This window comes from Sus scrofa, chromosome 2, assembly GCF_054392235.1.
Source record: "Sus scrofa isolate SSC_HxYL_T2T_F1_AM1 chromosome 2, Sscrofa_HxYL_maternal_Yorkshire_Landrace_v2.0, whole genome shotgun sequence".
In the NCBI taxonomy this organism is placed as follows: Eukaryota; Metazoa; Chordata; class Mammalia; order Artiodactyla; family Suidae; genus Sus; species Sus scrofa.
Genome location: NC_139384.1, coordinates 31,699,213 through 31,726,022, shown reverse-complemented (window position 1 = coordinate 31,726,022; position 26,810 = coordinate 31,699,213). Strand labels below are relative to the sequence as shown.

General features: G+C 38.5%; 1 protein-coding gene across 39 annotated transcripts in view; it reads right to left on the bottom strand.

The window, feature by feature from the left end:
- The window catches only part of LOC100737821 (uncharacterized), a 333,963-nt gene that overhangs the window by 241,278 nt on the left and 65,875 nt on the right, over window positions 1-26,810 (bottom strand). The gene's annotated exons all lie outside the window — the stretch shown is intronic.

The following is a 26,810-nucleotide window of genomic DNA, read 5'->3' as shown; positions in this document are numbered from 1 at the left end:
ATTTTAGTTTTACAGAAGCAATTGCATTAAGTTTTGGCCATTGGTTTCAAAAGAAAATCACATCCATGCCATAAACCTATTTACTTTTAAAAGGACTCCTAGAGTTCCCTGGTGGCTCAATGTGTTAGGGATCTGGAATTGTTACTGCTGTGACTCAGATTGCTGTTCTGGTGTGGGTTCAATGCTGGCCTGGGAACTTCCACATGACATGGGCACAGCCAAAAAATAAATAAATAAATAAAATTTTTTTTAAAAAATGAGAGTATTCCTGGAGTTCCCATTGTGGCCCAGCAGAAACAAATCCAACTAGTATCCACGAGGATGTGGGTTCCATCCCTGGCCTCGCTCAGTGGGTTAAGGATCGAGCACTGCCATGAGCTGTGGTGTAGGATGCAGGCAGAGCTGATCCTGCGTTGCTGTGGCTGTGGTGTGGCCAGCAGCTATAGCTCCAATTCAACCCTTAGCCTGGGAACCTCCATATGCTGTGGGTGTGGCCCTAAAAAAAAAAAGGAAAATAAATAAATAAATAAATGGACTCTTTATTTGAAAGGTTTTGTCACACACCGACAGAAGCAAGTGAAGCCTTCGTTTGAATTTGACTAGTAGGAATTTAAAGTATATCTGCATGGAGAGAATCTGTTACACAAAGTATTTCAAGGAGGATACTGTTTTTGCCACAAAATCTGTAATACCACTAAGGGCATAAAGATAGAGCTTGGGCAACCAGTATAAAATTAAATGTTTGCCAGAAAATATTATCAACTGAGCCTATCAACTGTAAGGTTTTCTCTTTTAAGTGTATTAATTTTATTTTAGAACAAAGGTAATGTCCTGTGGAAATTGTTTAGATAATGCACAAAGAGGAAAGAAAAAAAAAAAACAACCACCCAATAATACCAGCTATTAATATTATTCCATGTGCATTATTCCAGTCTTATGTTTATATATGTGTATATACATTCTTAAATAGGACCAGACTGCTCATGTTATTTTGTGATCTCTTGTGCTTAACAATACTCTCTAACGTTAAATAAGTATCTAATATGCTTAAATACTCTCTTACATCACTTTACAATGTTGAAAGTGATATATTCCATTATACTGATACACCACAATTGACCAGATATTCTATTGTTGCATATTGAGAATTTTTTTTATTGTTACTTTTCCCAATACAATTTTTTTTCTACTGTACAGCATGGTGACCCAGTTACACATACATGTATACATTCTTTATACTGAGGATTTTGATTCCAAGTTTGTTAATTGGGATTGGAATCTTTGTAAATAAACATTCACACACATCCATGATTATCTTCTTAGGATATATACTTGAAGCAGAACTGCTGAGTCAAAGGGCAAGTGGGTTGTTAAGGATTTTGATACAAATTAATGCCCTCCAGGAAGGTGGTACCAATTTATATCCTCTCCAGCAGTGTATGAGCAGGCCAATTTCCTTGTCAATTTTAAAATGCTTGTCAATTTGCCTGTGTTCTCTCATCTCCATACAAATTTAATGAAATGTGCTAAATGGAAGGATGACTGCTGCTACCAGCTATGGTGGAATAACCGATATCAGAATAACCCCTCGGTCTGGAAACAACTACAGAAGCTAGATAAAACGTAAGGAAGAGCTGTTTGAAGGTGTGAGGAAATAATCAAGGCAGCAGGACTTTACAGGCTGCAACCCCGGGGACAGGGTAACACACTGGCCACTGCTGTTTCTCATCAGGGCATTTGCCAATTCGCCATGTGGAGAATAATGGCTGAAGAGATAACAGCAACCCAGAGCTTGCAGTGGTCTTGCTGTGTTGGAAGAGCTGACAAAAATTGGAAGGCCAACATCCTGGAGAAAGTGAACTGCAGAGAAGTGAGCCTAATAGAGCAAAGTCCCCTCAAGGCCTCTGCTGATTTCTCAAACAGCACACGCTCTGAGAAAACAGAGAAACCATCAGAAGCTACTGGACGTGGCTAAAATCTCAAGAGGAAACAGAAGTCTCACTGCACTGAGGACCCAAAAATGAGATGTCAGGGCTGCCAAGGAAGAGGGCAGAGACCCCAGACTTCCAGTTTCAACCCAAGAAGGGTCACTCCCTTAGAATGAAGATAAACCTTACATTGACCAGCCATGACTGAAGTTATCTACCCCTATATCATCTGTTAGCTAGTAGAAAATGATCATCTCTGAAGGGAAACAACACTATCTAGAGCCTCAACAACATATTATATACAAAGTTCGGCATTCAATCAAAAATATCAGGCCTACCAGGAAAGAGGAACAAAAGAACTTTTAAAAATAAAATATACTGGAGTTCCCATCGTGGCTCAGTGAAAATGAATCTGACCAGGATCCTTGAGAATGCAACTTCGATCCCTGGCTTTGCTCAGTGGGTTAAGGATCCGGTATTGCTGTGAGCTGTGGTGTAGGCTTCAGATGCCACTAGGATCCTGCATTGCTATGGCTGTGGTGTAGGCCAGTGGCTACAGCTCCGATTTGACCCCTAGCCTAGGAGCCTCCATATGCTGCAGGTGTAGCCCTAAAAATAAATACATAAATAAAAATAAATAAAATATAGTCCCACAGACTCAAACAGGTTTAAAAATAACAGTGATTAATATATATCACAGATAAAGGGCTAATATCCATCCCCAACACATAAAGAACTCTAAAATTAAAGGGGGAGAAAGATCAAAAACCTAATAGGTAAATAGGCAAAAGTCACAGACAATTTAAAGGGACCTTTACATATGAAAAGATGGACAACTTCAGTCATAAGAGAAATTATAACTACAAATGGTAACTGTGTTGAGATATCATTTCTCAATGATGGGACTTGGTAAAAACTATGAAGCCGGATAGCACATTCTCTTGACAGAGCCATGAGGAAAGAAGCATTTACACATTGCTGGTGGGAATGTCCCCCACATCTTTATGGGAGGAGAATTTGACAATATCTAACAAAACCACACAAGTGAGTTTAACTTTTGAACTGCATCTGAGAATTTACCTGAAGATATACCTTCGAGAATATAAAAAAGTGTATGGGGAGTTCCCATTGTGGCTCAGTGGGTTAAGAACCCAGAACAGTGTCTGTGAGGATGTGGGTTCAATCCCTGGCCTTGCCCAGTGGGTTAAGCTTCCAGCGTTGCCACAAGCTGCAGCATAGGTCTCAGATGTGGCTTGGATCCTGTGCTGCTGTGGCTGTGGCATAGGCCTGCAGTTGCAGCTCCCATTCGACCTCTACCCTGGGAACTTCTATATGCCACAAGTGTGGCCATGAAGAAAGAGAAGAAGAAGAAGAAGGGAAAGGAAGTATTAAAACAGTATATGAACAAGGCACATCACTATTTGTAACTAGGAAAAATACAGGGAAAAAACATGCATAGAGGAACTGGGTGAATGAACTATGGTATATTTACACAATGGTATATTATGCAGTTACAAATAAAAACTAAAGAAGATGTGATATGGAGTGATTTCCAGGATATTTTTACTGTTAATCAATAAAAGCAAAGTGAAAAAGAACATATATAGTATGATACTTTATGTAAAAAAGAAGAGGAAATAAGATACTAAAAAAATATTTGTTTATATTTACAAAAAGAAACTCAGGAAGGCTGAACCAGAAACTAATAAGGGTGCATTAACATACAGGGGGTGGGGAAGGGAAAGTAACACTCCTCTGTATATAGATTTTTGTGTAATTTTGAGTTTTGAAAGTACGTTAATGCTTTACATACTCACACAAAATGATGATGATAATGAAGATGATGAAGTTAAATTAACAATGACGGCGGGTAAAGAAACCTAAAATGGAATCTAAACAGAAACAAGTGATCCTAACTATAATTCAAATGAATAACATAATCACATTGAAGGGAAAAATAATTGCTTTTGAACATAGAGTTTGATATTATATACCCTCAATATAAAGACAGAAGTTTTTTTTTTTTGTTTTTTTTTTTGTTTGTTTTTTTTTTTGGGCTGCATCTATGGCAAGCAGAAGTTCTGGGGCCAGGGATCCAAACCATGCCACAGTAGTGACAATGCCAGGTCCTTAACCTGCTGAGCCACTAGAGAACTCCCAAAAGTCTTTTAACTAATACTGAGCACTGGTAATTCTGAAAAACTTTTTTTGAGTCTAAACCTAGGCAAGTGAGTAAATATACTGAGGATAATGTGAGCCAGGTTTCTCACTTGGAAAAAGGACTTACAAAGATAGGAAAAAAGACTAAAATGAATCTTCTGTTGTAACACTGATGCTCTGGGAATACTACAATGGAATATTACTCAGCCATTAAAAGGAAAGAAATAATGGCATTTGCAGTAACATGCATGGACCTTGAAATTATCATGATAAGTGAAGTCAGTCAGACAATGAGACACCAACATCAAATGCTATCACTTACAGGTGGAATCTAAAAAAAGGACACGATGAACTTCTTTGCAGAACAGATACTGACTCACAGACTTTGAAAAATATGATTTTCAAATGAGACAGGTTGGGGGTGGAGGGATGCACTGAGGGTTTGGGATGGAAATGCTGTAAAATTTGTGACAATTTGGTACACCTATAAATGTAATAAAATTCACTAAGTAATTTTAAAAAAATACGAACTTCCTGATTAGAGACAGAGATCCCTAGACAGGCTGAGTCTAGACACAATGGCACTCCAGTAGAAAATGAACCCATTTAGTGTCCATATCTTAGTTTCTAAATATCTATCTCCACAAAAAGGAACCAGGGTTCCATAAAGAAACAACTGCCAATGCTGGGGCAGATAAAGTAAAAGATGGTCCTGGAATATCTCATTGTGACAGGAAGGAAAGACATGTCCAAAGAACGATGGGCATGTCAAAGGTTCATGGGAGCCTGCTTGAGTGGGTTCCCAAGGGCCAAATCTGAAAAAATTGAGCATTAAATTTAAAAATGAGATCAGTAAATTATAACTTTTTGAATTAAATAAGAATTCTTATCTACCAAATTAATAAATGTCAGTAGAGGAAAAGTTATCCCTTACTTAAATATGCCAAGAACTAAATGTAGAAAGGATAATGGAGTTAGAAAACTATCATTTTGCAAATATCATAGTAATAATTGATTTAGCCAAAAATAATTGATGGATGCTAAAATATGCCAGGTACAAGTTTGGTGAAGAGCAGATTATTTGCATTTTCCCCAAAGTATTTCCCCACAAATTATTTATTCATTACACATTAACAAACTTTATGGTGGGTCATAGGGGTAAGACATCTCCTTATCCAAGTTATCAAATTTAATATCACTAATAATGACTCAAATGAACATCACATGCCTCCTGATTTGATGCACTGAGAAGGACAGAATATTACTTTTTGTGTTATTTCTGCCAACAATGCAATACCTGAATCTAATAATGATGAAACAGATAAACCAAAATTAAAGAAAATTCTACAAAGTGTTCTGTACTTTTTAAAAATATCAAGATCATGAAAGACAAATAGACAGAAGAACTGCTTCAATTAAAGGAGACTAAATAGCCATGAGGACTAAATGCAATGCATGACCCTAGATTACATATTAGACTGGGAAAAAGATGTTGCTATAAGGGACATTATTGGGATAATTGATACAATTTTAATTTAGACTATTAATCAGATAATATAATTGTATCAATATTAAATGCTCTAATTTGAAGTTGTACTCTAGTTACATAGGAGAAATTCCTTGCTTTTAGGAGATATAATCTGAAGAAATTAGGAATAAAGAAGCATCACATCTGCAGCATCTTGCCAAATGGTTCAGAAAGAAATTGTGTGTGTGTGTGTGTGTGTGTGTGTGTGTGTGTGTGTGTGTGTTGGCTAGGTGAGGGGGATAATACATATGCATGGAGGACAAGATGATAAAATGAGGGAAAAAATATCAAAAAATAGTGGTGAATCTAGACAGATGATATACAGTAATGTTTTCCACTATTCCTACAACTTTTCTGTAAATTTAAAATCATTTAAAATTTCAAAAGTTATCCCCCCAAAAGCTATCATTAATACATTCAAAAAACAGATTAAGAATTTGAAGTTTTACCAGAATATTGGAATTTATGAAATACAATCATTATATTATGAATTCAATAGACATGTTAAACAAGAGACTAGTCCCAGAAGGGTGAGCAAATTAACCAAAAGATAAATCAGTCTAAGTATTCAGATTGAAGCACAAGCAGATAAAAGTATTTAAAATACAAAACAAACAAAAGCAACAGATAAGACAGCACTTTTTAAAAAAGTAACAATTGTTGTGATTAAAGTTGTAGGTAGGGAGCAGATAAATAATGGGTAAGAAGCAATATTTGAAAATGTACTGGCAGAAATTTTTCCAAAACTGAAATACATGAAGCCACAGATTCAAGAATCATTGTGAACCCAAGCTGGATAAATTAAAGAAAACCAAACATAACAAAATTGCTGAAAAACAAAGACAAAGAGAACTGTTAATAAAGAAAAAAAAAAAAAGAAAAGAAAATTTACCTTCAAAGCAACAAGCTGACTTATTCAATGAACACAATGAAAAAAGGCAAAAGAATGGGCACCTTTAAAATTCTTAAAGTCAAAAATTGCAGAGCTAGAATTCTACACCCAGAGAAAACATTCTTCAATAATGAAAGTGAAATAGTCATTTTAACAAAAACTGAGAGAATTTATCCCAAGCAGACCTACACTAGGAAATGCTGAAGAGTATTCTTCAGACAGAAAGAAAACGATCCTAATCAAAGCATAACAATGCAGAAAAGAATAAAGAGCAATGGAAAGAGTAAATAGGTGAGTAAGTTTAAATTTATATTAACTGCTCAAAACAATATTATCTTGTAGAATTTAAAATATATATAGAATTAAAATATCCCACAACAGTAGCAGAAGAGATAGGAGAGTTGGAGTCCCTGTCATGGCACAGTCGAAATGAATTTGACCAGGAACCATGAGGTTGCAGGTTTGATCCCTGGACTCCCTCAGTGGGTTAAGGATTTGGTGTTGCTGTGAGCTGTGGTGTAGGTGGCAGATGTAGCTTGGATCCTGCATTGCTGTGGCCGTGGTGTAGGCCAGCAGTGGTAGCTCATTTCAACACCTAGCCTGGGAAACTCCATATGCTGCAGGTGCAGCCCTAAAAAGCAAAAAAAAAAAGAAAAAGAAGAAGAAAGAAGAAGAAGAGATAAGAGAGTAAATGAGTAAATTCAGTTATAGTGTTGTAAGGTCCTTGTATTTTAGTAAGTGATAGCAATCTTAATTTAGAGTGGACCATAAATCAAGGATGCATATTGTAACCTCTAGGATAAACAGAAAAATAATAGGAAAAGGAATATTTAATTAACAAAAGAAAAGCTAAACAATAAAGATACTTCTCAAATCCAAAAGAAAGCAACATATCAGGTGGAAGGACCAAAAAACAGATGAGACAAACAAACAAAAATACAGTAAGACAGTGAATTTGAATAAAAATTATCAATAATCACATGAATTATAACAAAGTACTCCAAATAACAGGCATAGACTGTCAGAATGGATTTTTTTTTCAACCCAGCTACATGTTATTTGTAATAGACACACTTTTAACATAAGGACTCAAAAAAGTTGGGAGTAAAATTATGGAAAACATACAAACATTAACAAGAAAAAAAGGCTGATACAGATACACTAAATGACAGACAAAGCAAATTTTCAGGCAAGATGTATTATTACATACAAAAGAGAAATTTTGGTAAAGATAAAACAGTCAATTCAACATGAATATCTCACAACACTGCCTCAAATACAGTAAAAACAAACAAAGCCAAAGGAGTAACAAACAAATCCCCAATTACAGTACACAGCTCTAACACACTTCTCTCAATAGCTCAAAGAAGCAGAAAATAAATTACTCTATAGAAAATTAAAACATGATTAGGAGTTCTCATTGTGGATCAGCAATAACAAATCCCACCAGTATCCATGAGGAATGTGGGTTTGATCCCTGGCCTTGCTCAGTGTGTTAAAGATCTGTCATTGCCATGAACCATGGTGCAGGTCAAAGATGTGTCTTGGACCTGGCATTGCTGTGAAATAGGCCTGCAGCTACAGCTACAATTAGACCCCCAGCCTGGGAACTTCCATATGTTGTGGGGGCAGCCCTAAAAAAGACCAAAAAAAAATTTTTAAATAAAAATAAAATAACATGATTAAAAATTTAACACAGGACCCATCAATTGTAGAATAGACATTATTTTCAGGTACATATAGAAGTTACCTAAATAAAACATATACTGGGCCATAAAACAAGTGTCAACAAATTATAAAGAATTAAAATCAGAGTATGTTCTCTGACCACAGTGTAATTCATTAAAAAGACAATAGCTACAACAAAAATGTAATTGTAAAAATCCCCAAATTCCTGAAAATCGATTAAAAATTTTAAATAAGAAATCACAACAGAAATAAAAAAAGAATGATAATAAAAACATGTCATAAAAACTTGTGGGATATAGATAATCTGTACCTAGAAAAAATACAATAGTTAAATGAAAAATCTAAGGATGAAAATGGATAAAGATCCATCTCAATACACTTGAAAAAGAAAAGCAAATTATACCCAGAGTATAGGAGAGCATTAACGAAGATAAGGACAAAAATCAATAAAATAGATAAAAAAAATAATAGAGAAGAAAGTAAACTTTTTTCTGTAAAGGGACAAATGGTGACTATTTTAAATTTTGTGAGCCATAAATATGTCACAACTACTCAACTTGGCTATAGTAATGTAAAAGGAGGCATAGACAATACATAAATGAATGGCTATATCTGTTTCAATAAAACTATATTTACAAAAACAAGTGATGGGTTAGATTTGACCCATAATCCATATTTTTTCAATCCCTGCAACAGAAAATACAATCAAGCCAGAAGTTTGTTCTTTGAGAAAATAAAAGAAATAAAATGCAAATCCTCAGTAAGACTGTAAAGAGAAAGAGAGGGGACAAATTATCAATACAGGAAATGAAAAAGGGACATCATTATAGATCTCACATGCATTAAATAGATAAGATGTTATAAGTAACTTTAGACCAATAAACTTGATAATTTAGATGAAATGGACAAATTCATTTTTAAAAATACTAACTTACCAAAATTGACACAAGATGAAATAGAAAATTCAAACAGTCCTATATCCACATTAAAATGTAGACACATTAAAATTAAAATGTGAATCAGTAATTAAAACTTTGTCCAAAAAAAAAAAAAAAAAACACTACTTCAGGCCCAAATACCTTCATCAGTAAATTCTTTAAACATTTCATGAACTAACACCTTCTTATACAAATTATTCTGAAGAACAGATAAAATGAAGTCACTTCTGAACACACTGCATGATGCCTGTCAACCTTGATACCAAACTTATCAATAAAGAAAAATTACTACAAGAAAGGAAAAGTATAAGCCAATCTTTCTTATGAACACAGATGCAAATTTAGCAAAGTCAAATTAAAATATTAGTGGATTAAAGCTTATGATATATAAAAAGGATAGATCTCCACAACTTAATTTATAATACTAATACTAAACTGATTTAACATTTGAAAATCCATCAATGCAATTTATCCCTATTAACTAAATAAATAAGAAGTTATATAGTAAAAGCATTTCATGAAATTCAATGTCCATTCATGATGTTTAAAAATCCTAACAGGAGTTCTCATGTGCCTCTCAATGGGGAAACCGGTGCTGTCACTGCAGTGGCTCAGGTTGCCACTGTGGTGTGGTTTGATACCTGATCCAGGAACTTCCACATGCTGCAGGTGTGGCCAAATAAAAAAAATTCCTAACAAAGTAGGATTAGAAGGAATTGACTTAACCAATAAAGGATATGTTTTTAAAAATCTATAGCAAATGTATTAATGGTAAAAGTGTGAAAGCTCTTCCACTGAAATTGGGAATGAAATCAGAATGCCTGCAATCACCTCTATTAAACATTGCACTATGATCCAAAAAAAAAGAAATTTAAATTAATTTTTTTTAAAAAACCGTTTATTTTGGAGTTCTCGTTGTGGCGCAGTGGTTAACGAATCCGACTAGGAACCATGAGGTTGCGGGTTCGATCCCTGCCCTTGCTCAGTGGGTTAAGGATCTGGCGTTGCCATGAGCTGTGGTGTAGGTTGCAGAAGCGGCTCGGATCCCAAGTTGCTGTGGTCTGGCATAGGCTGGCGGCTACAGCTCCGATTAGACCCCTAGCCTGGGAGCCTCCATATGCCGTGGGAACAGCCCTAGAAAAGGCAAAAAGACAAAAAAAAACCCTTTTATTTTACAGCCATACCTGCACCATATGGAAGTTCCTGGATGCCAGGGGTCAAACTGGAGCTATAGCTGGGGCCCAGGCCACAGCAACAGCAATATCAGATCCAAGCCACATCTGCAACCTACCCTGCAGCTTAGAGCAACACTGGATCCTTAACCCACTGAGCAAAGCCAGGGATAGAACCCACATCCTCACAGAGACAACATTGGATCCCTAACCTGCTGAGCCACAATTGGAACTCCTATTTTTTTTTTTAATTTTAAGAAAAAAAATTACCATTGCTCACAGATGAGTATAAACCTAAAATATTCAAAATAATCTACAAATAAACTACTAAGAATTGAAAAGTAAATTTAGCAAAGTCTTTTAAAAAATCATACTTAAAATTGTATTTCTAGATACTAACACTAAACAATTGGAAAATGAAAATTTATGGAGTTAATTGCTGCTGGAGTATTTTTGGTTATTTTTGGATTACTTGGCTACTATCTTTGTATTACTAAGTGTAACAGACCAGGACATCCAGGGTAAGTACCAAATAAAAATAGTTAATTCACTATTAGACATCCTATACTGTTATTTTTAAATGGCTAAAAATGGCTTCCTATTTTTTAAAATAAACTTGATTTTGCAATAATTTTAGATATACAGGAAAGTTGCAAAGATAGCACAGAGTTCTCATACATCCTTTTCCCAGCTTTCCTTGTTGTCAGCATCTTGCACTACCACAGCATATTTATAAAACTAACAAACTGACATTGGTACATTACTCTTAACTGAACTCCAGTCATTAATAAAGCTTCTTAAAGCTTCAGAAAGGCCATCATTGTTTGCATAATAGAATTTCAACATCGTTATTAGAATAAAAAGTTATTATCTTCTGAAGTTCCCATCATGGAGCAGCAGAAACGAATCCAACTAGGAAACATGAGGTTGCGGGTTTGATCCCTGGCCTCGCTCAGTGGGTTAGGGATCTGGCGTTGCCATGAGCCGTGGTGTAGGTCACAGGCATGGCTTGGATCCCACGTTGCTGTGGCTGTGGTGTAGCCTAGCAGCTACAGCTCCGATTAGACCCCTAGCTTGGGAACTTCCATATGCCACAGGGGCGGTCCTAAAAAGACAAAAGACTAAAAAAAAAAGAAAGAAAATGAAAATTTAAAACAATACAATTTGTATTAGCATAATATATGCTACAAATACCTAGCATCAAAAACACCAGATACCTAGGAATAAAACTAGGCAAAAATGTGCAAGAAATGCTGAAAATTATAGTAATATATGCTATATTTTTAACATTGGGGCAGGCAAAATAATCTAATACAGGATAAAAAAATCACTTGTTATAGAAGAAAAGATTGATAAACAACTTCTTTAAAATTAGGAACTTATGCAATACATATATTCAAAAAGAACTAATATCCAAGATATATAGAGAATGCTTACAACAAATGAGGAAAAAAAACAGACAAATCAAAAGAAAAATAAGTTAAAGACTTGAATAGGCACATAAAGAAAGAGGCTATCCGATTGGCCAATAAGTATAATAAAAGGTGCTAAATATCATTAGCCATCAAGGAAATGTAAATTAAAACCACAGATGTTTCACTTTTAAACCCCTCATAATGACTTAAATTTAATTTTGTTGATGAGGATGAAGCAAATAGAACTTTTTTTTTTTCTTTTTAGGGCTGCACCCTCGGTATATGGAGTTTCCCAGGCTAGGGGTCCAATTGGAGCTGTAGCTGCTGGCCACAGCCACAGCAACACAGGATCTGAGCCCCGTCTGTGGCCTACACCACAGCTCATGGCAACACCAGATCCTTAACCCACTGAGCGAGGCCAGGGATTGAACCTGCATCCTCATGGATGCTAGTCTGATTCGTTAACTGCTGAGCCACGACAGGAACTCCACAAATAGAACTTTAATATTCTACTGATAAAAATGTAAACTGGTAGGTAGAATTTAGCAAACTATTCCACAGTATCTACTAAAACGGTACAACTAACTGCATATCTTATGACCTAGCAGTTCTACTCCAGAGCATATCGCCCATAAAAATGTAGACATATGTCCGCAAAAACAATACACAGGAACATCCATAGTAGCACTGTTCATAACAGCCCCAAACTGGAAACCACGCACATATTCATCAAGAGTAGAATGAATAAACAAAAAGTGATATATTCATATAACAGAGCACTATACAACCTTGATTAAACGACTTTCTGCTACACACAATCACAGTAATAAATCTCAGACACAATTTTGAGGGAAAGAAGCCTGGCACAAAAGAGTAACTGCAGTTTGACTCCATGTATATAAAGTTCCAAAACATTTGAAGTAATCCACAATGACAGGAATCGGAATGATGGTTATTTTGGGGTGGGGGATAATGATAAGGAAGGCACATAAATAAGGCTTTTGTAGGGTTGGTAATGGTCACACCTTGGTCTTGGTGGCATTTCTAAAAGTGTATTACTTTGCTGAAATTCTTACCAAGCTTTTTTCATCTGTAAATGTGTTATATTTCAATTAAAAGTTTGTCCCCCAAAGTGTGCAATGTGAACAGAAATTAAATGATTATGCTAAGTCTCTATAGTGTCCAAGACAGTTTATTTTTCATTTTCTTATATACAAGGAATGTATCTCTTGTCCATTCACCCTAATGCAAATTCAAAAGACCTGAAGGAGTCAAGATTCTTCTTTATCCACATAATCATACGGCCCCAAGCAGCACTGATGAAGATGGACTTTGACTCTCACATAGTAGAAGAGCAAGAAATTACTTAGAATCTCTGATGACCTGAAAATTAACTGGCATCCAAGTGACATTTAAAAAGAGAAGGTTCTCAACGTACACATCCTTCCATTAAACTTTCCTAAGGAATCAACCTTCATCGTTTGTACCTCTTGGTAACATACAGGCTAATATTCATCCACTTGAACACACAGGAGTATCTCAAAATAGAATAGGGCTCTGCATGATACTGAGTACCAGTTGGCATTCTGACGGACCACTCAGGGAAAGTGGAGTGAAGTCATTTCTTAAAACAACTTTAAAGGACTGTAACATTAAGCAGCAAGCACACTGGCCTGACCCAAAGGAAATCAATTTTGATAACTGCTTCACAGATATTCGGATTTTACAAACAATATTAAGGGCATTCTAAATCCTTCGGGAAGGTGTCTTGACTTCACAGAGAAAGTCACCACAAATGGGGACTTTCCTGAAGTCTAAATGTGTGGGGGAGGAGGATCCTGCCAAGCAAAGAAATTCTCAGGAAGCTGTGAAGATATTAGCCATTTTACTCAATTTATTCCAAGCTGAAACATAATAGTACATTATAAATCTGTTTTGATTTTACTTAATCTAATGAAAAAATGTTCATCTTTTTGATAAGTACTCATTAGCCATTTTTTTCTGACATAAACAGACAAGGAAGATGTTCTCGTGCTGCATTTAAAACGCAACTCAGCTAATTACAGTGCAATGACTCAAAGAACAAAATCAATGCTCTGAAGTTTCTCACTTGAATCGTCTTTATAGTTGAATTAAAAATTAAACAAAAAAAAATTTAAAGGGCCCCAGCAGTGTGTTTTACACTTAGGCTGAATAATGTTTAAGTAAACAAAGCTAAATTCTAGCACACTGTAAATTTTAAGATTTTCTGTCAATTTAAGAACAGTGCTGAATTTAACAACAAATGGTATGTGTTAGAGCAGGAGGTGCTCTTTTTTTTGGAAGTGGTGATAAATTTGCATAAGCAATTCATCCTATTTTATCAGGTCCCTTGTGAGACCAAAGGCCAACATGTAGATAATACCCAGTCAGGGTTGGAGCCAGGCAAGAGCCAGAAAATAGCATGAAGCTCAATGACCATGAAAGAATCAAGCCTATTTACAGCTCAGGCTTATATCCAGGACTTTTAGGAATATCAGAAATATGGGGCTTTTTGAATCACAAAGTATTAATTGGCCAAAACATTATTTTGAATGAATCTAATATTGAATCTAACACATGAATTAATGCCATTTCCTAAAATGTTTGATTTATGTTCCAGGAAGTATTTTAACTAGAGTAATCTAACACTTTGGATATCTTATATCTCACTATGACTCAAATAATCATCTCATTGATTTTTGGGGGGAGGGCACCCCATGGCATATGGAGTTCCCAGACCAAGGATCAGATCTGAGCCACAGTTGCTACCTATACTGCAGCTGTGGCAATGCCCGGCCAAGGATCAAATCTGCATCCCAGCGTTCCAAAGATATGGCTGATCTGGTTGTATCACCAGGGGGAACTCCTCATTGATTTTCTTATAATTTATTTTTTATCATTAAATATATCTACCTGAAACTAGAAACTTGAGAAGTCATTTTAGCTCTATGACACACAAATTATGCATATTGTATGCGAACTTCCAGGCAAAACATTACAGAAGAGTGAGTAAAATTAACTACTTAAATATGTTAACTTCTTCCTACCCTCGCTGTGAAGTCAGTATTTACATGAGTACATGTAGCTTTCTGAAGGCTCATAGGAATGAACAAACAGGGAAGCAAGAGAACAGTCTAGTACTGAACTCATTTGATTTGATGAATGGTTGTCACAGTCGCCTTCATGAATGATTTCATTAGCATTTCATTTCCTTAGACATTGGATACTAAGAAAAACACACATCTTGTGTCCAGCAGGAATTCAAATTGTCTTAATCATTGTTAAGAAAACGGCTATCCTTCATTTAAAAAGTACAACCACTTTGGAGCAAAAATGCATAGCTTGGAGGTCAAGAACTCAGAGTGGAAAAAAGAGAAGATTCAGGACCCAGTTCCACCACTTGCTCTCCAAGTGAACCTGGGCAAGAGTCTTCACTTCACTAAGCTTCATAAATGAACAAATGTTGGGGGAAAGAATACCTACATTGCTGTTACAAACAATCAGTAAGATGATGGGTGGAAAGCACTTAGCAGAAGGACTGACACATCATCAGGATTCAAAAATTTAGCTGAGGGAGTTCTCATCATGGCTCAGCGATAACAAACCCAACTAGGATCCGTGAGGATGCAGATTAGATTCCTGGCCTCACTCAGTCGGTTAAGGATCCGATGTTGCCGTGAGCTGTGGTGTAGTTTGCAGATACAGCTTGGATCCTACGTTGCTATGGCTGTGGCTGTGGCCGACGGCTACAGCTCTGATTCGACCTCTATCCCAGGAACATCCATATGCCACACCTTCAGCCCTAAAAGAAAAGAAATTAAAAAATTAGCTGAGATTAATGAACCACCAATAGGACATAAATCTCAAGGAAATTTCCAGGAGTGAGGAGACACCTTTCTTCCTCTTCACCCTGCATCATTTCATTTCCCTGTATCATACTACTTGGTTGGCTTCACGCATCAAACCTACAACCTTGACCTTGTTACCATCCCAGCTTAATCAGCTCTCTTTATTAGACCTAACCCCAAAGTGTCAGCATGTGAGAGAAAAGCAGTACATGGTATATCTGGTCATTATGGGTCACGGGAAAACCACACCTTTTCTCTAATTCTACTCCTGGGTTGATATTTCCATTAATACTGTTTGGCACAAAGGAAAAGTTTATCAACTGAGTAGTAGAATGGGCTATATTCACTCTACTCTGATTTTATCTAAAGCAAATGAAAACATCTGTGTTTCCCAACCCTACACAGGCTGACCAAGGCTGATCCAAATACCTCATTCCTTCTCATTAATGTAAAAGTTGGTCAACCATTACTGAATTCTTACTGAGTTCCAAGAACTGCGTGAAACTCTGAACTATCATTTAATTCTCAAATGATCCTTGACAGTAAGTACTGACATCCTTACATTAGGAAAGCGAGACTTAGGCTAAACAACTTATTTAAGGCCATGCAATTTCTAAGTGATGGAACCACTTTATCACAAAATTGCAATACCAGAAAGAAGTCACAGAGAATATCAGCAAACACACCTAGGGGCATTCGTATCAGTAAAAATTAATTCCAACTGGGTCAGAACTGGATACCAATTAAGTGTTATTCTTTTTACTTTGGGGTCATCCAGACACTGCTCTCAGCAAGTTCATTCTTTCATTTATTTCTGTACTGAATAACTACTCTGTATTGGGCACTGTGCCATGTGACAAAATGAAAACATGTTTCCTAACCTGGATTTTCAGTTACTTCTCCCAGACCTCATCCAAAGCCCGGGGACATCCAGTAGGACTCCCTTCTTCAACAGCCATGCTTTGGACAAGGACAACAGGCTTGAAAAAAGAGGAAGTAAGATTTTCTATATGTTATACAAGTTTATCAAGTTCTCTCTTTCAATTATTCAGGCACTGTTGCTGTCTGCAATTCCCCAGTTAAACAAAGTATATGAGAACCTTCATAACCTTCCTCAATTTACTAGAGTCACCTTCCATTCTTCTCCACCATGTACCCTAAGTTCCACTGCGCTGAACCATTTATATTTTGCTAACACACGGGGCTCCTTCTTTCCCTCTTTGCCTTTGCATATGCAGTTCCTGCTGCATAGCATGCCTGTTCCCCTTCAAATCTCAATTCACCATGTACAACCCAAGTCTAACATCATCTTCTTTTTCTCCTCTTTTTTTTTTTTTTTTTTTTTTTGTCTTTTGTCCTTTTAGGGCCGCACCCGAGGCATATGGAGCTTCCCAGGCTGGGGTCTAATCAGAGCTGTAGCCACCAGCCTCCACCAGAGCCACAGCAACACCAGATCTGAGCCACGTCTGCAACCTACACCTCAGCCCACAGCAACACTGCAGGGATCGAACCCACAACCTTATGGTTCCTAGTCGGATTTATTTTTGCTGCGCCACGACGGGAACACCAAACATCATCTTCTTTGTTACATCCTCCCTAATCATTCCCACCTCTCTGACTACAACCTTGAATAATCAGAGATTGATGGTCACCTCTTTCATTCTTTCTGCCAACAAACTATTCCTGGAGTTGGGACAGATTAATGAGCAAACAGACCAATATGGAAAGCTGACATAACATTCTTGTGGTGGGAGACAGAGAGTGAAAATATAATAAATAAGCAAACTACACAGAATGTTACACGCTGATAAGTGGCACAGAAAGAGATGGAGAAGGCTAAGGAGAGTGGAAGTGAGGGGTGCGGGAGGGGCTGTACACAGGGGGAGTTGCGATTAAAAGCACTGGTCAGAGTAGAGCCATTTAAGAAAGTGACAACAACATGCAGAAAGTGAGGGCCTCTGAACATTTTGTCCTACCTTCTCTCTACATACCATTTGGCAATTTCTCATTTGCATTTCAGTCTTCCTCATTAAGCTGGGAGCTCCCCAGGGGCAGGGACTAAGTGAATTATCTCCTTCCTCCCCAGTGTACAGTTGAGCACCTGGCAGGAATTGCTCAAGGCATTGTTCACTGAATGAACAAATGAAAGAAGTAAACACTTCACAGACTGCACAGTAAGAGAATCAGTCACTTTTCCTACCCCTCTATTTTTTATTTTATTTTACTTTATTTTATTTTTGTCTTTTCTAGGGCTGCATCCGTGGCATATGGGAGGTTCCCAGGCTAGGGGTCGAATCGGAGCTGTAGCCGCCAGCCTACGCCAGAACCACAGCAACACGGGATCCGAGCCGCACCTGCGATCTACACCACAGCTCAAGGCAACGCCGGATCCTTAACCCACTGAGCGAGGCCTGGGATTGAACCTGCAACCTCATGGTTCCTAGTCGGATTCATTAACCACTGAGCCACGACGGAAACCCCCCCCCCCATTTTTTTAAATGGTGCTTTGCTTTGCTTGCTTTCAGTATCCCCACATAATCTTGCTGTCCTCCAAACCTGTGATCTCCAAAGTGTGGGATGTGCCTCAAGGAGTTTCCAGGATGATCCAATGATGAGAAGTCTGGAGAGGCAGGAAGGAAGCACTAGAACTTCTATTTAGGCTTTTTTTGTTGTTGTTATTATCAAAATTGAGAGAGAAAAGCACTACTAGAACATAGTATGTGGATTGCTGATACCCTCCCTCATGGTGGGCCACAAGATGTCCTAAGAGACGGGGGCTTCACTTAAGAAGGGCATCGCCACTTGGACAGGGCCCACTGCTGTCACTGCCTTTTTTACAGTATGCCCTCATCCTAGAAGGCCTGCAACATATATTTGATGAATGAATGAATACTAAAAAGAATGAATGAGAATCACAAGTAGTGAAAGTTCTGGAGAACTGAACCAAAATTTGTCTTTGCATCTCAATGGCCCCTGGAGAGGGCTGAGAAGAACACAGATGTTAGAAAAAAGGGCTACTACCCCCGTTTTTCAAGTCAAGACTTTCCTGTTACCCCAGTCACCTCAGCCAAGGAGCAGCAGCTCTGGTCTAGAAGAGCTTATAAGAGAGGGAGAAAAGGATTTCTTCCTTGCGTGACCTGTCCCAAGAAAGATGCTCTTTCATCAGGCTTTTCCTTACCTCCCAACATTTCCTTTTTCATAAACAAAATGCTGATACCTGAGAAAGTCTTGTGTTGAGCAGGACTCATCCAGCCTGACTCTGGGGGAGAGGGCTACCTGTAAACCAAGCTTCTGTCCTGATGGAAAATAAGTGATGTGCACTGTGACCTCCAGTCATAAACCTTTGTCTGAACCACCACAAGACCCTACCCCTTGACTGGCACCCTGGACATGGCAGGCATGGCTGGTAATTAGAGATGGGTAGCCAACGCAGGCCAGTGGCACAGGCCTACCAAGCTCCCCCTCAAACCTCTGGGGACAAAAAAGCAAGAGTGTGTCAAGGGTACCCCGTGACGACTAGGCCACTGGGTTCTGATCAAACTGTGTAGCGTTTCTTCCTCCTTCTCCCCTTCTCCTGGGTTGGAGACCCCGAAGATGACAGAAGGCAACCATCTCAGCATCAGGATCGTGCAGGAGACACCCAATGAGTTGTTTATCATATTTTGCAAATAACTCCCCACCCAGAAAAAACACTGTGAAAATCCCCTCTAACCCTATGGTATCATCTGGTCAAGAACACAATGGATTCAACTAGCCCGTAGAAAGAGGTAAAACTCTGAGGATTAGGAACAAACGAGTAAAAACTGAAGAGGGTACCTTGAAGGGAGAGAAAAGGTAGGAGTTGGAGAGAGGAAAGACTTACTTAGCTTTCCAGAACCTACTTCTCCATCTATAAAATGGGAATAATTACTGTAAAGTCCTGAATATAGATGTAAAATGTCACCTGCACAAATAAAGGGAGGGGACTCTCTGATGAGAACCAGGAGGGTTAATTGACTACAAGGTTAATACGAAAAACAGTGTGACGTATGCAATTGTTAAAAAAAAAAAAAATACAGTCTCCAGCTGTGTGAAGAGAAGTAGAACTTTTTGCAATAAATAAGGCAAGAACAGGAGTTTCCGTCGTGGCGCAGCGGAAACGAATCCGACTAGGAACCATGAGGTTGCGGGTTTGATCCCTGGCCTCGCTCAGCGGGTTAAGGATCTGGCATTGACATGAGCTGTGGTATAAGTCGCAGACGTGACTCAGATCTTGCATTGCTGTGGCTGTGGTGTAGGCCAGCAGCTGTAGCTCTGATTAGACCCCTGGCCTGGGAACCTCCATGTGCTGTGGGTGCGGCCCTAAAAAGAGACAAAATAAATAAATAAGGCAAGAACACTTCTCTTATTTTTGCATGGCTTTGAGGTACCGCATTCAGTCTTATGAGGAACTCTCAAGTTCCAGCACGGTAAAGGCCTACAAATCGCAGTACCTGGGATGATGGTGGTGAGACCTGCAGGGATGGCTCCACAGTAAGTATGCAGAAACCCACCCTGCTGACCATCTTGCTCTTGCCTCACCACCTGTTATGTGAATGTGGCATAATCATTAGCCTCTTCCTGATTATGAAACTCTTCTCAGACAACAAAGGACTTCACTGAACAGGTCAATCTAATATTTTATGTGCCTGTACGTGTGTCTGTTTAATTGTATCAGCATTTGCTTATACCCTGCCTCATTCTAAAAGAGATTCAAGGTGATTTACAGGGATACATACCAAAAATGCAAAATAGCTTAGAGTAGAGTACAGGTAAGAAAGAGAAATATTCTCTTATGATACCTCTTCTCCTCCCCCATCCCCATTTTGCCTTGGGTTCCCAAGTCACAACTGCCATCCAACTTGACGCAACATCTGCTGGGAAGGAGCCTACTTCAGCAACAGCTGCCTGTGCGTTCAGCTTCATCTTCTCCAGCCCACTCCTTCAGTCCTTGCTTAGGGTGCTTGGTTAGGAACTGCAAACACACAGTGACAAGATGAGGCCACTGTCCACAAAGAGCTCACCAGTCTAGCAGCCCACCTTCTTCCCATTGGATAGCAAGTTTAAGAAACTCGAAATGTCGCTTAGAAAATTCAAGTTTAGGGAGCCTGGATTGCTGTTTCCAAATTGTGAAGGACTCCAACATGGTTTACCTTTCTCTTTTGGTTCTTAATTATACTATTTTATGTGCAACTTTATTTGAAGAGACCTCAACTTCCTTTTAGAAATGTCGGTTAAAATTAAAAATGAGTAAACACAGGGCCGCAATAGAGCAGAGTAGTTAAGTGCAGAGGGTTTAGAATCAGCTATCTTGGTTTCAAAACCAGGCTGACCTGGTTATTAGCTACTTTGATTAGATTTGTTTAGATAAATAAGGTGATGTTTTGGGCAAGTATTTAACATCCCCTAGCACCTATTTTCTTATCTTTAAAGTGAGAATGCCACCATGTTGTGAAGATTAAATGCCATGTTGCATGTGAAGCTCTTCGAGAAGAAGCTGGCACCTAATAAATGCCCAAGCAATAGTAGGTAATTGTCATTAAATGTCAGCATATTTGAAGACGTATTATGTAGAAAAGGAAATCCTGACACCAGTGAGCTGAACTGTGGCTTCATTATCATCTCCTCTAGAAACAAATTCTGGGTTTCCTTATGTTGAGATTTTTGCTTATCAGTATAAGGAACAAGTTTCTAACCACCCAAACATTTAAAAACTCTAACGGTGGGGGGAGAGTGGGCCCTATTGTTACTAGTGGACAAGCGGCATGCTCCCCTCTATCGTGATTGTTAGTGGGAGGAAGTTGGGTGTCTTATAAATATCCTTCCTACTGCAAGACCCTGAATTTGAATTAATTCTTTTGTGGAGAACAAAAGAATCATGCTAGCTTAACCTCAGAAGATAAGATTAGAAACTGAATGCAGGTTTCTAAAGCCCTGGAAAGGGATTCCTGGATCTGGGAAGACTCATAAGGCTAGAGACCAAAACAAAAAAAATGCTAAATTTTTTTTTGCTTGGTTCCTGGAAACCAAATGCAAATCTCATCAGCAATCAATCAATATTTATCATATCTAGGATTATGCACAGCTCCAGACATGGTTCAGGAACAAGAGAATATGAGATCATTAAGGATGACATGATCATCAACCTGCCTTTTTAATCTCAGGATCTGGGCGTTGCCCTGTGAGGCACAGGTCAATGAAGTACTTTCAATTGCAAGCCGCCAGGCCTGGGTCCCACTCAAATTTGCTTTGAAGAGCCACAGCTTTTAATACTGTATAAGGCTAATGATGGTATTCCCAAAACATGGGTCCTTTGCAAAATGTTGATCAGAAGACTGACAGTAAGGAGTAACAGAGGAGCCTCTGGAGTGAGTATTTTTGAAATTTGTACTTGAGCTCTTGGAAGAAAAGTACATCAGAGCCAAATAAAAAATATCTGAAAAATGCCTGTCCTTATCAGATAATTTTAAAATAAATTGTTATTTATAAAGCTACTTTCCAGTTCCTTACAGATGAATGTTAACTTTGGTCCCAATCAAAAGCTCTTTCATACATTTAGCCCCAAACTGTCATGCTGCCTACAAAATCTGCAATAAAGCAATTAGAAGCCACAGAGTAAACAAAATGTGTTCAGTAGGAGGGAAGGCTCAGGAAACAGATCAGAAATATTCGCACACTGTCTGTCAGGGTGTTTTCCGGCTTTTTCTGTGTTTTATTCATTTATACTAATGTGTGGACAAGAAGGTTGAAAACATTTTGCTAAGAATGAAACCCTGAGATTTATATGTAATTTCTAAGCTTCTCCTTGGGAAAGAAGCCACAATCTGTTTTCAGACAAGAGTAAAACACTTGCAATTCCCTTTGAAAAACAACGTCCAATCTTCCCTTAAATTGAGATGCCAGAGCAGCTAGATTGCGATTTAAATCAGAGAACAAAATTAGCCCAGGTACACTAGGATGGAAGGAGAGGCAGAACAGACACTGGTAAATAGCCTATGAATTCAAAATGTAGTCTTTTCCCTGCCCCCAGCCAATTTTGACTTCCAACAAATTAGAGAAATAAATTGGCAGTTCACCTACGATTCGCTGGTAAACAAACATTTTTCATCAGCTACTTCATGACCATCTTTTGGGCTGAACCTTTTTAAATTCCATAAAGGCCTAGGCTGTAACAATAACTCTTAAAGTTCACAATAATCCTTGGCAGGGCTCTAATGAAAAACAAAAATCTCCACCTAATCCCAACAATTTGCAAACGGAAGCCTTCATATTGTTAATATTAGCATGGCCTGGGGAAGTTAGAACCTCAGTGAGGGGCAGCTAACATAATGCATCTCCTGGTTAAATCCAATGAGATTCAGGTGTCAAAGATGGGTTCAAAGGGCACAAATTCAGACCAATATCAATGTCAAGGATGTACTTGGCCAAACACCTTCATGTGCAATAGAAATGAACTGAGGCGTTCCCGTCGTGGCGCAGTGGTTAACGAATCCGACTAGGAACCATGAGGTTGCGGGTTCGGTCCCTGCCCTTGCTCAGTGGGTTAACGATCCGGCGTTGCCGTGAGCTGTGGTGTAGGTTGCAGACGCGGCTCGGATCCCGCGTTGCTGTGGCTCTGGCGTAGGCCGGTGGCTACAGCTCCGATTCAACCCCTAGCCTGGGAACCTCCATATGCCGCGGGAGCGGCCCAAGAAATAGCAACAATAACAACAACAACAAACAACAACAACAAAAAAGACAAAAAGACAAAAAGACAAAAAAAAAAAAAAAGAAAAAAGAAATGAACTGATTATCCTGGTTGGATAGTGACCCCAGCCAGCTAAGACTTCTTTGTGCAAAAGGTAAGTAGATTCATTTGATGGTTCTTGCAAACTGGATTAAGGGTTTCACCCTTACATTCCCATAAAAGTCAGTAAACCTGGGGATAACCATAATCCCAGATACATCCACTCTTCTCTTTTGGCTCTATAACCAGCTGAGATCTCTGCTGGCAGAGAACTGAGGGTTTATTTGGGAGGGAGGGAACACACTCTGATCAGAGGAGTTTCTATTCCACAGAGGTGCCTTTATCTCTGTAAATATGTCCCACTGGCAGGTTGGCTGGAACCAGACCTGTCTCTCCAAGGCAAGGACAGTTCAGGACTCAGCCCAAGGTGGCATCTATTTAGTCCAAAAGTTTGCCATAACTGGAGCACACAATCTGCCTAGTGGGCTTGTGTGTTTCCCCCCAACCCCAACCCCAACTCCTTCCCCAGTGAAAGGCACTGATACCAGGTGGGGGGACATAGCTGGAGATGAGAGAGAGCCATCTACAAAATAATATTCAGAAAGGCTCAGACAGTGATAAGGAATGGGGGGGGGGTGATTTGCATTAATCTAACACCCTAGCAGTGAATTCTGTCCAAGTGGACTTTTGTCAAAAATGATACCAAATGCTAGGAAGTGATAATCAACTGAAAGCAAAACAGTGCTTCCTTACAGAAATGTTTCAAATTGACTACCTTTTTAATGGGAGAGGTGGGTCGGGAGGTGGGAAACTGGGTTTCTGAAAGATACAGCAGATCACAAATGTGCTGATCTAACACTGTCAATGGCGTGTCATCCCAGATGGCAAGTGGAGACACGGATTTAAGGCACCTAGACACTTGCCAACAAAATATGAAGACACTGGTGGGTCGGGGGAGGGGGGCAAGACTAAACGAGAATCCTTAAATTGCATTATTTAAAAGGCATATAGTTTCTAGAAGTAATCTATGGAACAGTTTCAAGAATAATAATAAGCATCTAAACCTCAGGATAATCTGAACTTCCAAATGCAGAGAATGGGGATCCTGACTAAATTCAAATCTGTTCAGAGACTTTATTCTAGGGCACGAGGCTGAGCTGCTGTAATGTACACAAGTGGGGTGTAAAGTCAATGGGATTACATTTTCCTAATTATTTTCTGCTTGAGCTTTACAGCACATACACAAAATGAGATCAGCCGGGACTTGCCTCTCTAACAAATCACTCAGATTTAAACATTGCTCACATAAACAAAGGGGGTGGGATGGGCGAGAGAGGCACAAGGCTGGGAAAAGACAGAGAAGGGCTTCTTCAATCACAGTTGCAAGGAACAAAAACCTGGAGGGGGAAAAGAGTTGTTGGACCGCCACCAAATCTCCCCCACTGGAGACAAGAGCCCATCTGCTGAGCTCGGCAACTTCGCTTTAACTACCATTCAGCTCGCGTCTCTGCAGAGATCTGTCTGCAGAACTGGCAGATGGACCCCTGCTTCCCTGAGTCGCTGTGTTATTTGTTTAATAAATTTAATTAATATCCATACTGCATTGGATTGCTCCCAGAAAGGAGGCCAAAGTGCTCCCTTTCCCAATAGCTACATGATGAGTGATTTCCCAGAAAAGCGCAGATAATGGTGCCTCGGGGCCACTGAAAAATTAAAAGTACAGTGTGCTTACATTTCCTTGCATGTATTAATATTTTGCAACCCACTAATATACTTTTGATGGGCATTTTAACTTTATGAAAGTATGCAGTTCTAAAAAAAGGCAGATCATCTCTTTCAGATCAGTTATATTTGTTGGAGTGTTTTTCGAAGAACCCAATTCAACCATATATTCAACATTTTCATCTATTTCCCCCAAAATGGTGGGTCATGAATGTTAAGGAGGTTCCCTTTGGCAAACAGCTGGCTCCACATACCGTCTGATTTCCTAAGCTGAAAAATGTGTCTGTTGCAAACATGGAGAATTGAAAGGGATGGAGTTGCATATAAAAGACAGCATTTCCCAAAACCCAGGCCTGTTTGGTTCATCATTATCTCCCAGGGCTTAATACAGGCCTTAGCAGATAGTAGGTACTCCCTAGTACTTGTGGAATGAATGAATCAAAAGAACAAATGAATGAATGAGCAGAGAAGTGAACCTCCAGTGGTTCTGTTTAGGGATAATCCTTGGGCACCTGAACCTGACCACTGATAAGATTTTAATAAAGAACAAATGAACTAAATTACCTCCATACTAAGGAACAATTGAAGGAGCTTGAATCAAATATCGAATTTGAAGGGTTTTACTTTCCAGGTGCTATTTCCTTAAATTAGGTTTATTTCACATTTAAGCTCTTTTTTCTCCACTGTTAAATATCCTAAACAACCCCCCCCTTTCTTTACATATCACGAAAACTTGATCTTGTAGAATTTTGTAAAATTCTCAATTTCTTGGCAATACTCCAGTTTATTTGTGTTTGGTATACTTAATTCCTTCCTAGAAACTAAGTAATGAATTCAATCCAATCACTGACATTGAGCTGGTGATAGGGATAAAAAAATTACTCCTTTCAACACTTACAAAGGCAGAATTATTTTGAGAGTTTATTAATAACCTCAATGTTAATTTTAGTTTAACTGAAATTAAAGTTTTATTTAATAGGATAAATTAGCAATTATTTTAATGTAGATTACCTCCTGTGCATTTTGTCTAAAACAATCTCCTCATTGCTCATTTTTTTCTATAATTTTCCTACCATACTCCATCCTATTGATACAGCACCAAGTTTACTCATCTTTCTCCTACAATTTCAGACAATTACAGTCCTTCTAGCTAATTTGGTGCTCACAGAGAATACAAAAAACTGGCACTTGATCCTACATATCCAGAAAAACTAGATGATAAAAATCTCTCCTCTAACTCAGCTGGCTATTAATTTCTGAGTTTAAAGAAAAAAAATCTTCTGTTACAATAGTGATTTCAAGCTGCTGATAGCAGTTTTATATTCAAACATCTCAGAAGGCTTCACTAACATTAAAACCTTCAGGAGTAAGAGGAGAAATGTGGCCTTAAGCAGTGTAGTCTCAAATTTTTCTGCATCAAACGTTTCTATGAGTTCTCTGATGGCTCAGCAGTTTAAGGATCCTGAGTTTGGGTCACTGCCATGACACAGATTCGACCCATGGTTCAGGAATTTCTGCATGCCATAGGCATGGCCCCCCCAAAAAATGTTTCTTGAATTGGGAGAATAGCTAACCAATACATAGAATTCAGAAAATAATATGAGCTAGATTTTAGGAAGTAGGGGGAAAAAGAAGGGAAAAGAAACAATATTAGTTGCATGCCTACTTACATGTCAGCCACAGGGTACTTATAATAATAATAAAAATAATCAATGACATCTACCTTGTAATTATATGACAGATACTGTGGTAA